Source organism: Gobio gobio (assembly GCF_949357685.1).
Source record: "Gobio gobio genome assembly, chromosome: 16".
NCBI lineage: Eukaryota > Metazoa > Chordata > Actinopteri > Cypriniformes > Gobionidae > Gobio > Gobio gobio.
Window position 1 is genome coordinate 38,797,174 of NC_137109.1, and position 15,077 is coordinate 38,812,250.

At 36.1% G+C, this 15,077-nt stretch overlaps 1 protein-coding gene across 2 annotated transcripts in view; it reads left to right on the top strand.

Annotated features, from left to right (window-relative positions):
• The window catches only part of lingo2 (leucine rich repeat and Ig domain containing 2), a 380,872-nt gene that overhangs the window by 158,336 nt on the left and 207,459 nt on the right, over nucleotides 1-15,077 (top strand). The gene's annotated exons all lie outside the window — the stretch shown is intronic.

Consider the following 15,077-nt stretch of genomic DNA (forward strand, 5'->3'; position numbering starts at 1 on the left):
CGGTTCCTGTCACGTTTATGGTTTGTGGTTCAGCGAGGAACATGCAGCAGAAATACTCCTCAAAATGATTGTGAACATGTAGGTAAGAGACAGTAGTTAATAAGTTGCAAGGGTTTTGTTTTCATGTTTTATTTCTCTCTCTCTCTTTTTGCTTGTTTTGTTTTGTTAATAAAAAAAACCCACATAAATTTAAAGAGGGAAAAACTCATTACCTCGAGGCATACTAAAATTAATAATTTGGTCGCTCTTTTCTTATATTTTTAGCATCTGATCCCTTCCTGAGCTTGTGCGCTCTCATCTGTTCCATCCTCCCATTTGTTTCCTAATGTAGTAGACGCTGAGAGCTCTCAAGCTCCTCTCTCATAGGCTCGTCAGAGGAGTGCCGGCACTCTAAATTTTGCTTCCTAATTCAGCCATGCTACAATTACACACATGTCTGAAAGATGAAACGTAGTTGGAGAAACCATGACTGGATGGAAAGTCACAGCATAAGTGTTTGTGTGTGTTTGTGTGTGTTTGTGTCCTTTTGATGTCCTTTTGAGTGTTAATGTCAGAATGTTAAAATGCTCTATATAAATTTAATTAAAGCTGATGTGTGTAATTGTTATGTTAAATGCTCTCTGACTCCAGTTGCATAAAACATTTTTAAGATTGGAATAACCTGACTACCCACTGACTAACTGCAAAAAAAGATTTTCTTCCTCAGTATGTTGTCTTGTTTTCCTGTACAAATAACTACTGTAAACATTCTTAATTCATTTACTCGAGAAGCAAAAATGACATACACTCAGAAAAAAAAAGGTACAAAGTGACCGCTTTTGTACCTTTTTTTCTGAGAGTGAAAAAGTGTGCATATTAGTCCCTCAAAGGTACATATTTGTTCCAAAAGTGTGCATATTAGTACCTAAATTATACATATTAGAACCTTTTTGAAGGGTACCATCCAGGGCCGGCCCAGCCACTAAGCGAACCTTGCAATTGCAAAGGGCCCCGTGGCCAGCAGAGGGCCCCCTAGAGTCATTGCTGAAAAAAAATCATACATCAAAAGTAACATAAAATAAATAAATAAAAAGAAAGAAAGAAATTGGCCTACAGCGCTCTTTATCAGGCATCATGATAAGCACAGTTGTTATTTATTTAGTTCTTTATTATGGCGAGTTCCCCGCTAATCTTGACCCCTGACTGACTGATGTCAGTCACATCATGTCACTCGTCACCTGTCAGTCAGTGACTCCGACGTCGACGATGTCTGACAACAAGAAACGAAAATATCTTTCTGGCCATGAAAAACGACAAAAGAAGAGGCTGGAAGAAGAAAAGAAGCAAGAAGATAAAGGTACGTAAACCTGTAGGCTTAATTTTCCGATACCTATGTATGTATGGATAATCTGCAGTCTAAATATAAGTTAGTCTCTCTCGCTCGCAGTATAGCGAGGCGGTTGTTATAGCAAATAAAAACCGCCTCGCAGCTCGCTATAGATTATCCCTCTTATTACATGGATACCTACCAAATCAATTAATAATTTGACACAAAATATTGATTTAAAAAGGAGTTTATTGATTTAAAAACGATTGTTGCTTCCGCTAAAGAAAATAGTCCGTTCCGCGTCCATAGCAACGCTCTGCTCAACGGTGTGTTATAGCTACTTCACAGCGGGCTGTTATCAAGACGTAACAGACCCGCATTCTACATTGGAATTCAACCAAGCCATGTAATAAATGCTAATAACATGCTGCATAAAATTGGTTTAGTATTATACCATTTGCTGTGATGTTAAAGCATTTAACAGAACAATACAACCCCAGTTTGGCTTCTTCACTAAAGGGCTAACATTAATTTACTCCTTATGTCCCCTTTCCAGGGGCACTATTAAAGTATATGCTGCCAGTTAGCAAAGCTCCAGCTGTTGGTGAATATAAAGGTACTGTAAAATGATAACCGTCTGCATTTTAAAAAATTAAGTCTAACTTTATATATAATTATTTTCTTTATTGCAGCTCCATCAACCACTTCTTTTCCTGGTTCACAACACAGTCATGTCACCCAAGAAGACACAAATACACAAGTTTGGATTTTAATAGTTCTATTGAAATGTTACCTAATTATTATTATTGTTACTTTTAATCTTGTTTGTGGTGTTTTAGATATTGTTAATTTTGTTTATTTGAAAAGTTAAACCATTTAAATGTTCTATTTATTATTTTATATAATAGTTTATTTAAATGTATTAAATATTATTCTATTTGCTCTATTTCATTTCAATTATATATAGGCTGTTGTTTGTGCCTCTTAAACTCTTGTGTCAATTAAAAATGTTTCTTTGATTGTCAGTGAAAATCACTTTATCAGTCTTTTTATTCAGCAAGTTCATCAGTGTGTTCATTGCACTGCACTGCCATTCAGCTCAGTGGTATCATAATTATACTGTTAGACATCAAACATGGAACTCAATTCAAGAACTCAAGGTCTTTTATTGTCATTCTGTACATGTTGCCACATAAGAACGAAATACGTACTCAGGACCAGCAGCGTCAAAAAGAAAATTAGCATACAGTATACATAGAATAATTAAAACATAATTTAATAGACTAAAAAATAAAATAAAAACATAGTAGATATAATGTGTACAGTATAGTTATAAGGTAGTCATTGCTTTTCTTTAGGCCTTACTTAAAACGGTCAAAGGGGCCTCCAACCAAATTTTGCTTAGGGCCCCCAAAGGTCTAGGGCCGGCTCTGGTACCATCCCAGTGACAGCTTTTGTACCTTTTTTTCTGAGAGTGTAGGATCAAACAAAGTCTTGTTTTCTGAAAAACAAAAACTATTAAAATGGAATGAATTTATGCTTAAAACAAGAAAAGATATCTGCCAGTGGGGTCAGAAAAACCTTGTTTTTCCTTTGAATTATGTTTATTTTTCTGACCCCGTTGGCATTTTTTCTTGTTTTAAGCAGAAACTCGGTTTTCGAAAACTGCTTCTCATGTAAATGTAAATCTTGATTTAAGAATGTTTGTACTGGAAAAGAAGACACAAATATTGAGAAGAAGTTCTTAAGACACATTAGAAATCATATGATATCATCAGTAATACTAATCTGACATTTAAAAACAGGGTTAAAAACAATTACTGCTCACTTTTACATTTAGCAGGCTACATCGTCACCCCTGCCAATTATGCATCTCAATTTTTCACTTTTTACACTTTTAACAGATGCCGAGGCCCAAAATAACTGGCCTCGTGCATTTGCATGACACGTTGCCTTTTAATTAATTAATTTATTTATTTTTCTCACCAATCAAATTGCTTTTTAAACCACACATGCACCACAGTGGCTAAGGAATAGTTGAGAAATATTACACCCTGTATGTTTTAATAGATCCAATATAGAGGCATGATTAAGCCATTAAAGACACATCTGCCATCCTAATTTCTTTTTAATTTGCAGAGGACTCGGCTGCATTCTGTGCTAGCTGATCTGATGGTTTAATTAAGTCATGTCCGTAAGAGTGATTACAGAATGAGAGTGGGAAGGCCTGACTGGTATGCAGCACATGGCCCAGAAAACACAGAGTCGCTGTGTGAGCTCTTGCAGTTTGACCGCCTCCACCTCCCCGTGCACCTAAAAGCTACTTTTACACTCGAGACAGCGTACCACACACCTGCAACTCCATTCAACACGGGTCCCGCAATCAGAATGCTTGTGTCGGGATAGCAGAGCACTTTTCGGACGTGATTATTCGCCATGCGTGCCGTGATGGCTCATATTTGTGCTGATTTTTACGCTTCACAAGGTGCGCGATTTTTCAATGGTTTTAGAAGAAATTGTCTAAATTCCACATCACAACACTGTAAAGATTGCGTTATTAAAGAGCAGATTCGCAGTCATTTGTGTGGCTCTGAAAGTGGTAAAAGGGGAAGATCAGGGATGAGTCTTGCTGAAAGACTCCAGCCTTATAGCTTTGTACCTTTGAAATCAAGGCTCTGTCTGTTAGGCTGACAGCTTTGCGAAACCTGCAGCTGATGGCTAGATTGAAGAACTTGTCCTTCAGATCTGAAGAGACGTTTCTGTAGGGCAAAATAGTGCAAAGAAAGGAAGCTGAAATCTTATTCAGCGTCAGAAGCTCTTTGAAAACCATGTCAACTTTACAGCACAATGAAAAAATCTCCGTCACAAAGGACAGCTCAGCAGCGCTGGCACGTGTGGCCTTGCTATTAGCTACCTGGTGTGAAGGTTATATGAAGGAATGATTAGTGCTGACTGACTGCTGAATAGAAGTGTGACAGTGTGTGCTCTGAAAACTTTACATTTCTTTGAATTGATTCTCTGTGGTTGTTGGTTTCATGTTCTATGATCGTCTGAGATGGTCAAATTGAAGTGGATGGAGCTAAACCCCCTCTTTTTTTCTTAAGAGTGTAACAACATAATCAAATATCAATGTGGGTGGTGGTCTTATGATACACTGTGTATACAAAATATAAAATGTTTGTTTATACTAAACACTACTATATATATTATTTATTAAAAACAGGCTTACATAAAAGAATAGGCTTATATATATATATATATATATATATATATATAATATTCCAGGACATATAATCATAATAGTGATAAGACTGATGATGTTTGTTCCAAAAATAATAATAATAATAATAATAATAATAATAATAATAATAATAATAATAATAATAATAATAATAATAATAATAATAATAATAATAATAATAATAATAATAAAACTTGTTTAAATGCATGAACCTAGTTTACTAGACATTAAAAAAAAAAAAAAAAAAGTGAAGAAAAAAAAAATGTTGTGTTAGTGGGGATTTTTTTAACGATTTCAGTGCAGGTTACTTTGTTACATCAGTAGGTGGGGGCAAAGGACTGTCTTTATGAGTGAGTCAGACAGTAGACAATTCAACTATTCCACTCAAAAAGGCTGCTTTATTCAGGAACAAACAATGTTATGGTTATCACTTTGTAATTGAAATTCCAAGAGTGAATCCCGCATTTACATGAGGATGTCATTCCCAAAACTTTGCGGCATGTATGTCCTCTTAGCAGCGTGAAAAACAAAAGTTTTATATAAATTCTGAATGGATTATATATAGCATAGAAAGCACACAAAAAGCTTCCTTTATAATCACTAAAAAGCTGTCACTCATTTTAGTTCATTGCGATCTCTAGCACCCCTGTAGAACTACTAATAATGAAAATGAGTAAGCCTATATGTTTCCAATTTATGAACGTAAGGAATACAAAAGCACTGACATGGAGTGGATCAATATATTAATAAGATCGAGAAAGAGAAAATTACCCCTCAAAAAAGTAATTAAGAAGCTTTGTCTTCCCGACTCCGAGCGGAGGTTTATTATTCTCCTTTTTTTTTCAGAACGGTGCCAAGCACGCAGTAAACAATGTCATGTGCTTAGTGGTCTTTATGTATGGGGCGTATGGGGCGTTTTACATTTTAGAATAGTTGTCATGTCTCATCAAAAACAAGCTTTAATCACATGAATGATTATAAATAATTAATTCACTGTGTGAATATAATCAGATTTGTCATTATTTTAACTAAAATAAAAACAGTATCTTAGGAATTCCCTAAAGTCTGTTTTTTTACATGGCTCATGCGTGGTTCCAAAACCCCCCTCAGCTTATAAATACTTTATATTATATGTTATAACTTTTATAACTATTTATTTATGTATTATGTATATAATATAAAACTGCAACATGTTTGTGTGTCTGTCTGTGGGGCTACATTAACATAATCACATTTCGAAGTAAATAAACTAAAACAATGAAGCAAATGCATTTTATGAGAGATGTAAATTAAAAGCCTTGACAAACACTGCAACATGTAAGTGATTACACTGTGCAATGTGGAAAGGCACAGTATAAATACAGATATCACAGACAAGAGTATGTATGCATGCAAGTATGAACGTTTGGAGAATACTTCTAAATCTGATTTGTCCGGAAGCACGGTGTTACATACAAACAATCACAAGACTTTCTCAGTAAAGATAGATGCTTTCAAATGGTGCTTGGACCTCCACAGTCAGTAAACAGCTTTCAGCTTTCAGCACCACGGACAGCTCCTATGGAGGAATGTGGCTCTTAGACTCTTCTGTGCTTTGGTTTGCTGACCTGTATGCACCTTACAGAGGGAGGCATAAACAAGCCTGAACTCTACATCTACTAAACAGTACACTTAACTTGTTTTTTAGTGCTAGTCGCAGTTGTTATTCAACTCAAATTTGACCTGGTTGCATGGTGCCTGTTGCTTTCAAGTTATATTAAGTTTTCAGTTGAAATCTGTCATATTCCCTGCATGATGTGTGCATAGTATTTAGATAAACCTCAATGAATCTCTCTCTTTCTCTCTCTCTCTCTCTCTCTCTCTCTCTCATTCTGATGTATGATGCACGACGCACAGTAAGATGCATCATCTTTCAACAAAATTTTCTTGTTTGTTTTTTTTCTCTGGTTGGTTGGTGTGTGTGTGTGTGTGTGCGGGCGTGCATGCCATGTGTGTTATGGCACACATAACTGATGATGATTGGTGGGTGGGAGACAAGGTTGGGGTTGATAGGTTGAGTTCACACACACACACGCATATGCACAGTCACACACACCAACGTCAACGACCAGGAGGAGTCAGAGCGATGGCAAGTCCAACGACTTCAAAGGTAGTTTTCGCAAACTAGAAGAAGTATAAGCACTACTTTTTTGAATTTGATAGTAGGTGTCTCTCACATTGTCCCACAAAGTGTTATAATAGTGTACATTAATGTTCAGTGTTTTATAATAATAATTTATTCTATTTAGTGTCCAATTCATTCATTTAACATATTTAATATTGGGGGCATCTAAGGTATTTGACATATTTTAACATTTAAAGAAGTAACACAGTAGTTACTTTCCCTGGTAATTAGTTACTTTTATAATGATGTAACAGTTACTAACTCAGTTACTATTTGTAAGAAGTACTGTAGCTTGTAACTAACTAACTAACTAATTACTTTTTTAAAGTAACATGCCCGACACTGGCAATGACACCACAAGTATGCAAAGAAACCCTGGATAAATTATGAGCAATGCAAAACATGAATCAAAATAACCCAGGATGCTGTTTATCTGGGGTTTAGAAAAGACCCAGGGTTAAATGGTTAGTTCACCCAAAAATTTGAACTATCATTAATTACTCATCCTCATGTCGTCCCAAACTCATAATACTTTTGTTTGTCTTCGGATAACAAATTAAGATCTTTTAATGAACTGAACTTAGTCATCATTAAAGTAATCCATGTAACTCCAGTGGTTAAACATTATATGAAGCAAAAAAGCCCATTCACACAAAGTATGTTTAACAGGCATGTGTCATTGCGCTATAGGTGCATGTGTTATTTTGTTTCCCTTACACACAAAGCACTTACATTTCTTCATCAAACTGAAGTTAAAGGGATAATTCACCCAAAAATGAAAATTCTGTCATTAATTCCTCACCCTCATGTCGTTTCAAACCTGTAAGACCTTCGTTCATCTTTAGAACACAGATGAAGATATTTTTGATGAAATCCGAGAGCTCTCTGACCCAGAACAAAAAAGAACAAAAATATGCAACCAGCTGCAAACATATACGGACGCACACACACACACACACACACACTTAACTTTGAGCAACAATAAATAGCTACACCAACTATACTTATAATATTCAAAGTGAACACAATTACTTTAGATCCCCCGGTGGTCTGTTATCTGTAAATGAGCTTCAACTTCACACTTAAGATGAAAACTGCAGATAACTTTCACTGAGAAAGACGTGTGTCACACTCTTGCCAACTACCAAAGTACTTCGCAGTTCGTGTGTGTGTGTGTGTGTGTGTGTGTGTCAGGTGTCAATTTAAAGGTGAAGTGTGTATTTTTTATGATATTAAAATACATTCCTAAAGTAATGTGGAGAGACAACTATCAGTATTTTTTCATGAATTTATTTTATTTTATTTAGTTTGCACCAAATAAAAAGAGACTTTTTAATAAAAGAACAGATGTATGTTTTCTGCTGCAGCAGTTATGTAACAGACCTGCATGATGAGATAATCTAGGGATAAGACTTCTTACTTGACTATAAATGCACCACCCCACTATGAAACAATCGCCCAACAGGGCAATTATTTGGCGACCTAAACTGAGGTTAGCCATTTCCATGGTTGCACGAGTCACTTACTATTTATGATAATGCATTTATTAGAATGGGTCATTTGCAAGGCAGAGACGTTGTGCCCACTGAGCTGGTTAATGTCCACATGACTCCCCACTCAGTACTAGGGACCCCTCATCCAGAGTAAATTACTATTTCACTTTTCATTTATATAGTCTAGCACACTGTGCTACCAAGTGCCCCATTCTGCTGATGAAAACTGCATAATGGCTGCAGCTATGGGAAAAGAAAAAAATAAACAAACAAATAAAAGAAAAACTGACTGATAGCTGATTGGGTTACGAAAGGGCCCAGGCGGTCAATGATCTCTAAAGGCAGTTCATTTGCTTCTATGAAGAGATAAGAATGTTGCAGTGTGTCATAGAGTGCATGTGTCATAAAGTATCGAGTCACAGAGAGCTGAAGTTCATGATGCTGTCGGCCTTGCTGACTGATGGGGTCATGTCACATCGTTTACCGGGGCGGACTTTACATCTCGACATTAAACCACAATTGGCTCAGTTAATCGGTGACATGCATATTTAATACTTCCATTTGCTAAAGGGGAAAATCTGTTCACTAATAAAGAGAGACAAAGATAGTCTGAAATGATGTACGTTACCATTTTTTGGTCCAGCAATTAGGATGAAAATATTTCCAAGAATTAAAACGATAATGTTGTTTTGTGTTGCTGGTTTTGACTGAGTGGTTGCACCGCAGGGCTGTTTTGCTCATGAACGTCTGAAAACATCAGCTCAATGTGTGGATTTTCATTGTTTAAATTTGCACAGTTCATTGGACCGGACTAGCCAGGAGTGTGAATGTTATAATTTGATAGATTCATCAGTGGCGCTTTCTTTTCATTTGGTCATTTGCTAAAAGGGTTTATGGGTTTTTCTGCATTCTGCTTTTAGGTTTGCCTTAAAATTCAAAATTACCACACAATATAATCTGGCATATACTTGAAATAAGTCATGTTTATTCACACGCATAATATCAAATATGAAGCTAGAATTATTTTTATTTATTTCATCATTTATGTCTGTTCTTTATTTTCACTGTGGATGCACTCTCCTTCTTTTATATTCACAGTGGAATTACATTGTCATGCCAGCATGCCATTTTTTATCTTTGACAAGTGTAAATTGAACAGGTAATTGTATATTTCTTTTTTTTGCCCTATGCTTTTAGTGTGTCTCATTTTTCAATGCCGCCAAGCTCTCTGTGTTTCCATTAGTAAGAACACAGTGCATTACAGGCCCCATTATCACATTCTAGGAAAGACTGGACCCGTGAGAACACTTCTCTTCTCTTCCTTTCTCTCTCTGTCTCATTCTCTCACTCTCTCTCTCTCACGCATTCACAAAGTCACATATCTATATTTAACAGTTAAAAATGAATTGCATTTCAAAAAAATACATTTTGCGGTTACACTTTATTTTGATAGTCCACTTTAGACAATCTACTAACTGTACAAACTACATTCAACTAACACAACTAACTGTTCCTTGAGGTTCACTTATAATGTTAATAAAGGGTTATTTTTGTACTATATATATATATATATATATATATATATATATATATATATATATATATATATATATATATATATACAGTGAGGAAAATAAGTATTTGAACAACCTGCTATTTTGCAAGTTCTACCACTTAGAAATCATGGAGGGGTCTGAAATTGTCATCGTAGGTGTATGTCCACTGTGAGAGGCATAATCTAAAAAAAAAAAAAATCAAGAAATCACAATGTATGATTTTTGAACTATTTATTTGTATGATACAGCTGCAAATAAGTTTTTCAACACCTGAGAAAATCAATGTAAATATTTGGTTCAGTAGCCTTTGTTTGCAATTACAGAGGTCAAACGTTTCCTGTAGTTTTTCACCAGGTTTGCACACGCTGCAGGAGGGATTTTGGCCCACTCCTCCACACAGATCTTCTCTAGATCAGTCAGGTTTCTGGCCTGTTGCTGAGAAACACGGAGTTTGAGCTCCCTCCAAAGATTCTCTATTGGGTTTAGGTCTGGAGACTGGCTAGGCCACGCCAGAACCTTGACATGCTTCTTACAGAGCCACTCCTTGGTTATCCTGCCTGTGTGCTTCAGGTCATTGTCATGTTGGAAGACCCAGCCTCGACCCATCTTCAATGCTCTAACTGAGGGAAGGAGGATGTTCCCCAAAATCTCGCAATACATGGCCCCGGTCATCCTCTCCTTAAAACAGTGCAGTCGCCCTGTCCCATGTGCAGAAAAACACCCCCAAAGCATGATTCTACCACCCCCATGCTTCACAGTAGGGATGGTGTTCTTGGGATGGTACTCATCATTCTTCTTCCTCCAAACACGTTTAGTGGAATTATGACCAAAAAGTTCTATTTTGGTCTCATCTGACCACATGACTTTCTCCCATGACTCCTCTGGATCATCCAAATGGTCATTGGCAAACTTAAGACGGGCCTGGACATGTGCTGGTTTAAGCAGGGGAACCTTCCGTGCCATGCATGATTTCAAACCATGACGTCTTAGTGTATTACCAACAGTAACCATGGAAACGGTGGTCCCAGCTCTTTTCAGGTCATTGACCAGCTCCTCCCATGTAGTTTTGGACTGATTTCTCACCTTTCTTAGGATCATTGAGACCCCACGAGGTGAGATCTTGCTTGGAGTCCCAGTCTGAGGGAGATTGACAGTCATGTTTAGCTTACTCCATTTTCTAATGATTGCTCCAACAGTGGACCTTTTTTCACCAAGCTGCTTGGCAATTTCCCCGTAGCCCTTTCCAGCCTTGTGGAGGTGTACAATTTTGTCTCTAGTGTATTTGGACAGCTCTTTGGTCTTGGCCATGTTATTAGTTGGATTCTTACTGATTGTATGGGGTGGACAGGTGTCTTAATGCAGCTAACGACCTCAAACAGGTGCATCTAATTTAGGATAATAAATGGAGTGGAGGTGGACATTTTAAAGGCAGACTAACAGGTCTTTGAGGGTCAGAATTCTAGCTGATAGACAGGTGTTCAAATACTTATTTGCAGCTGTATCATACAAATAAATAGTTCAAAAATCATATATTGTGATTTCTGGATTTTTTTTTTTTTAGATTATGTCTCTCACAGTGGAAATGCACTTACGATGACAATTTCAGACCCCTCCATGATTTCCAAGTGGGAGAACTTGCAAAATAGCAGGGTGTTCAAATACTTATTTTCCTCACTATATATATATATATATATATATATATATATATATATATATATATATATATGTCTCATCAATTGGGGGCATCGACAAATACCCATATCCGCCCACTCCCTCAACATTGGCGAAGTTAGCCTGCCGATGCCAATGGATGCTAGCTGAATATGGGTTTTTCCATGCCTTCTTGATCTCAGTATGAAGATCCGGAAAGAATGGAAGGCTCACATGTTATGTTCGGAAAGGTCTCTTCCCTAACACGCTTCCAAGGTAGCTGAAGGCTACCGGAACCGAGTTCCATCATTCCCCAACAGCTCTGCAAACGTGGGACAGGGAGGCTGTGAGGTTTCAGGTTGCTCACCATCTTCATCCTCATCAGCCATCTCCTGCTCTCCTGGACTAGCCAGTAGAGCACTCGCTGCTGGATCAGAGAATGTAAGTGACAACACATCCTCTTCCAGCAGCTCACTCTCGTCAGTGGCCGCAGGAGGTTTAAACCCTTCTCAAACTCTGCAGCAAGCTCCATCTGGGAACCCCATTATCTGAGTCTCTGCCTCAGCACTTCGCCCAAACAAAAAGCAAGTGAATGCTAGTGGGCAGGGCGATGATATAAAACTATTCAACGATGTCTTACTGCCATTTGCTATTGTGACATCACAGATCCCGCAATATCAAAATTTGGAGCTTGATTAAAGAAATGCTTTGTTTATAATGAGGAGTAATTTTAAGCTATGAATCTTGCAGGATGTTTTAAAGGAACAAAGACTTGTTATCTGTCAAAAAATCAAGGCAAATTTGATTTATCATGTCATGACCCCTTTAATGTAGATGCAACGTTACTTATCGAATGTCTAAAATGAACTATCAAAATAAAGTGTTACCCATTTTGCTTTTAATCCCATGCATACATTTGCACTACAGCATGTAGTATTTGGGCAGTGTTGGGTATAACTAGTTACTAAGTAATTATTTACTGTAATTTAATTACTTTTCCCTTGAAAAAATTAATTAAAGGATTGCTCAAATTTTTTATGTAATTTAATTACAGTAACTGTATGTAATTAAACTAAATGCTGTGTATAGACTGTAGAACAATTCTATATAATACAATAGTGAAATTACTATGAGACAATTTAAAGTCTAACTGTTTTTTAATGTGTCCTTCTCATTTTTGTAATACTTTGGTCAGTTAATAAGAATAATTTATTTATTATTATCATTTATTATTATTTGTTTTATATTATTTATTTGAATGAGTTAAAAGAGCTGTTTCATGTCTATCCTTGAATCACTTAACTAGTCGAGGTTGATATAGGATTTAGAAAGTAATTTTAAAGAGTAATTAAATACTTTTTGGAGACAGTAATTTGTGCAGTAATCTAATTACACTATTGAAGATGTAATTAGTAACTAGTAATTCATTACTTTTCTAGAGTAACTTACCCAAAACTGTATGCAAGTATGTTTTCTGCTAAGCTAATTGCTTCCATTGTTGGAACATATTTTAATGATGTATTTTAATACAAACAGGTAACAGATTGTTAGATATTTTGATTGAAAAGGCACACATTTTCTTTCATATTTAGAAGTGTTGATATATACACCTGACAACACACATGGCATAGTCTCAGCCTCAGACCTTATGTTGTTAGGCAAACGTCTGGCTACGCAAAACACATGGCATGATCTGTTACAGATAACTGACAAATAACATTTCTGTAAAACAAAGTGATGATGCTGATCACACTTTTTTTCACTGTATTATTTGCATGAGCACACGTTTGGAAATGTGACTAAAATGGTTTCTATTTCTAGCTTCATGCTTGTTAGCCCTGCCTAAAAGTGAATCTCATCTCATCTGGTTAGAGCATACTAAATATATAGCATATAAGAATGCTGGATAAAATAACATTTGTCAATTCTTTGTAAAAAAAAAAAATTAAAAAACAATTGTAAATTGGCCTAATCATTACTCTTAAGATTTATTAGATTTGAATCAGCACTAATTGGTTAAAAGCTGAAGTACTTTCCCCAAGTTGCTCGATTGAACTGGTGTTGCTGTGACCATTGAGTTTAATGGCTCAGTGTCTGCTAGTGAAAAACTGTGAGAGCAGATGGACTATTGAAACACTATTCACCCTCTGTTCCTCTCTTCACCCTGTTTTTTTTTTTTTTTTTACAGACGGTAAGGACTTATATCTAAAACCCTCCTGGTTGGTAACTCAATCCTTTGCTCTTATCTATCAGTGTGAGCTAAGATTTAGCACAGGGGTGGAGAATTAATTATTTTTTTTTCTGTATGGTTCACACACACACACACACACACACACACACACACACACACACACACACACACACACACACACACACACACACACACACACACACACACACACACACACACACACACACACACACACACACACACACACACACACACACACACACACACTCCTTCTAGGCAAGAAAATATAGACAGGCAAAGGTAAGATCACAGCAGAGATTGCCATTTAAAAGCATGTCTGATGATAGAAGAGGTGTTATTAATAGATGACCTCAGGGGAGAGGTTCTAGAATCCACCATTTAGAATTGAATTTAAAAAGCAGTTTGAATTAAAGTTACATTTCTGAATTTGAGTTTAGGTAACAAAAGGACACAGGATAGAATTTTAATTTCATGAGTTAGACACTTGTGGTCAAATATTGGATCAGAAAATATGTTAATGTTTTCGAAAATGTCTCTTATGCTAACCAAAATCATTTATTTGATCAAAAGTACAGTAAAAGAGCAATACTGTGAATATATTATTTAAATGTGTGTGTGTGTGTGTGTGTGTGTGTGTGTGTGTGTGTGTGTGTGTGTGTATATATATATATATATATATATATATATATACACATTTTTTTTATTTTTTTTATTGTGTATATATATAGAAAACAGTTGTGTTCCTTAAATATTTGTGTGAAATCCATTCAACATTTTATTTTTCTGTTGTTAAAGAAATATTTATTTGAAATATAAATATTTTCTAACACTATAAATGTCTTAACCATGACTATTTGTCAATTTGATGTCATTGCTGAATAAAATGTATTTATTTTAAAAGAAAAAACATTTTGACCCAAAACCTGTAAATGTAATTAAATCATCAAAATACAGTATTCTAATAGATTGAAATTGACTTCAACTCTGATATTTGTGTGACATGAAGTGAAAGTGGTGCATGCATGGATTTAGGAAAAAGCCTTTTTACACAATGCTGTTCAAAAATGTCTTGATTCAGAAGTATCCACCCCATTAATCCAAAACAGTTTTTAAGAAATATGATTTAGCTGACAGTATTTCCATAGTCTGGCCTTCACTGAACTGAGGAATGAATGCGGAAACATCCATTTAGTAGGCATCTCTCCTCTGATAAGAGCACAGGTGCCATAGCTTAGCAAGAGCTACTGCCTGTTAAGTAAGATTGAGGGCAGGTGCTTTGAGCCGAGATTGCTTTCGGGAACAGGGCGTTTTGTCTACTAAACAGCTGTCTGGATTTATTCCTTTCATATTCATGCATTTTTTATTAATGGGTAGCCAGGGAACACTTGGGTACTCCCGTAAAGTATTCTGGCTTGATGAATGCATATATGGATCCGGAAAAAAAAATCAGAGCGA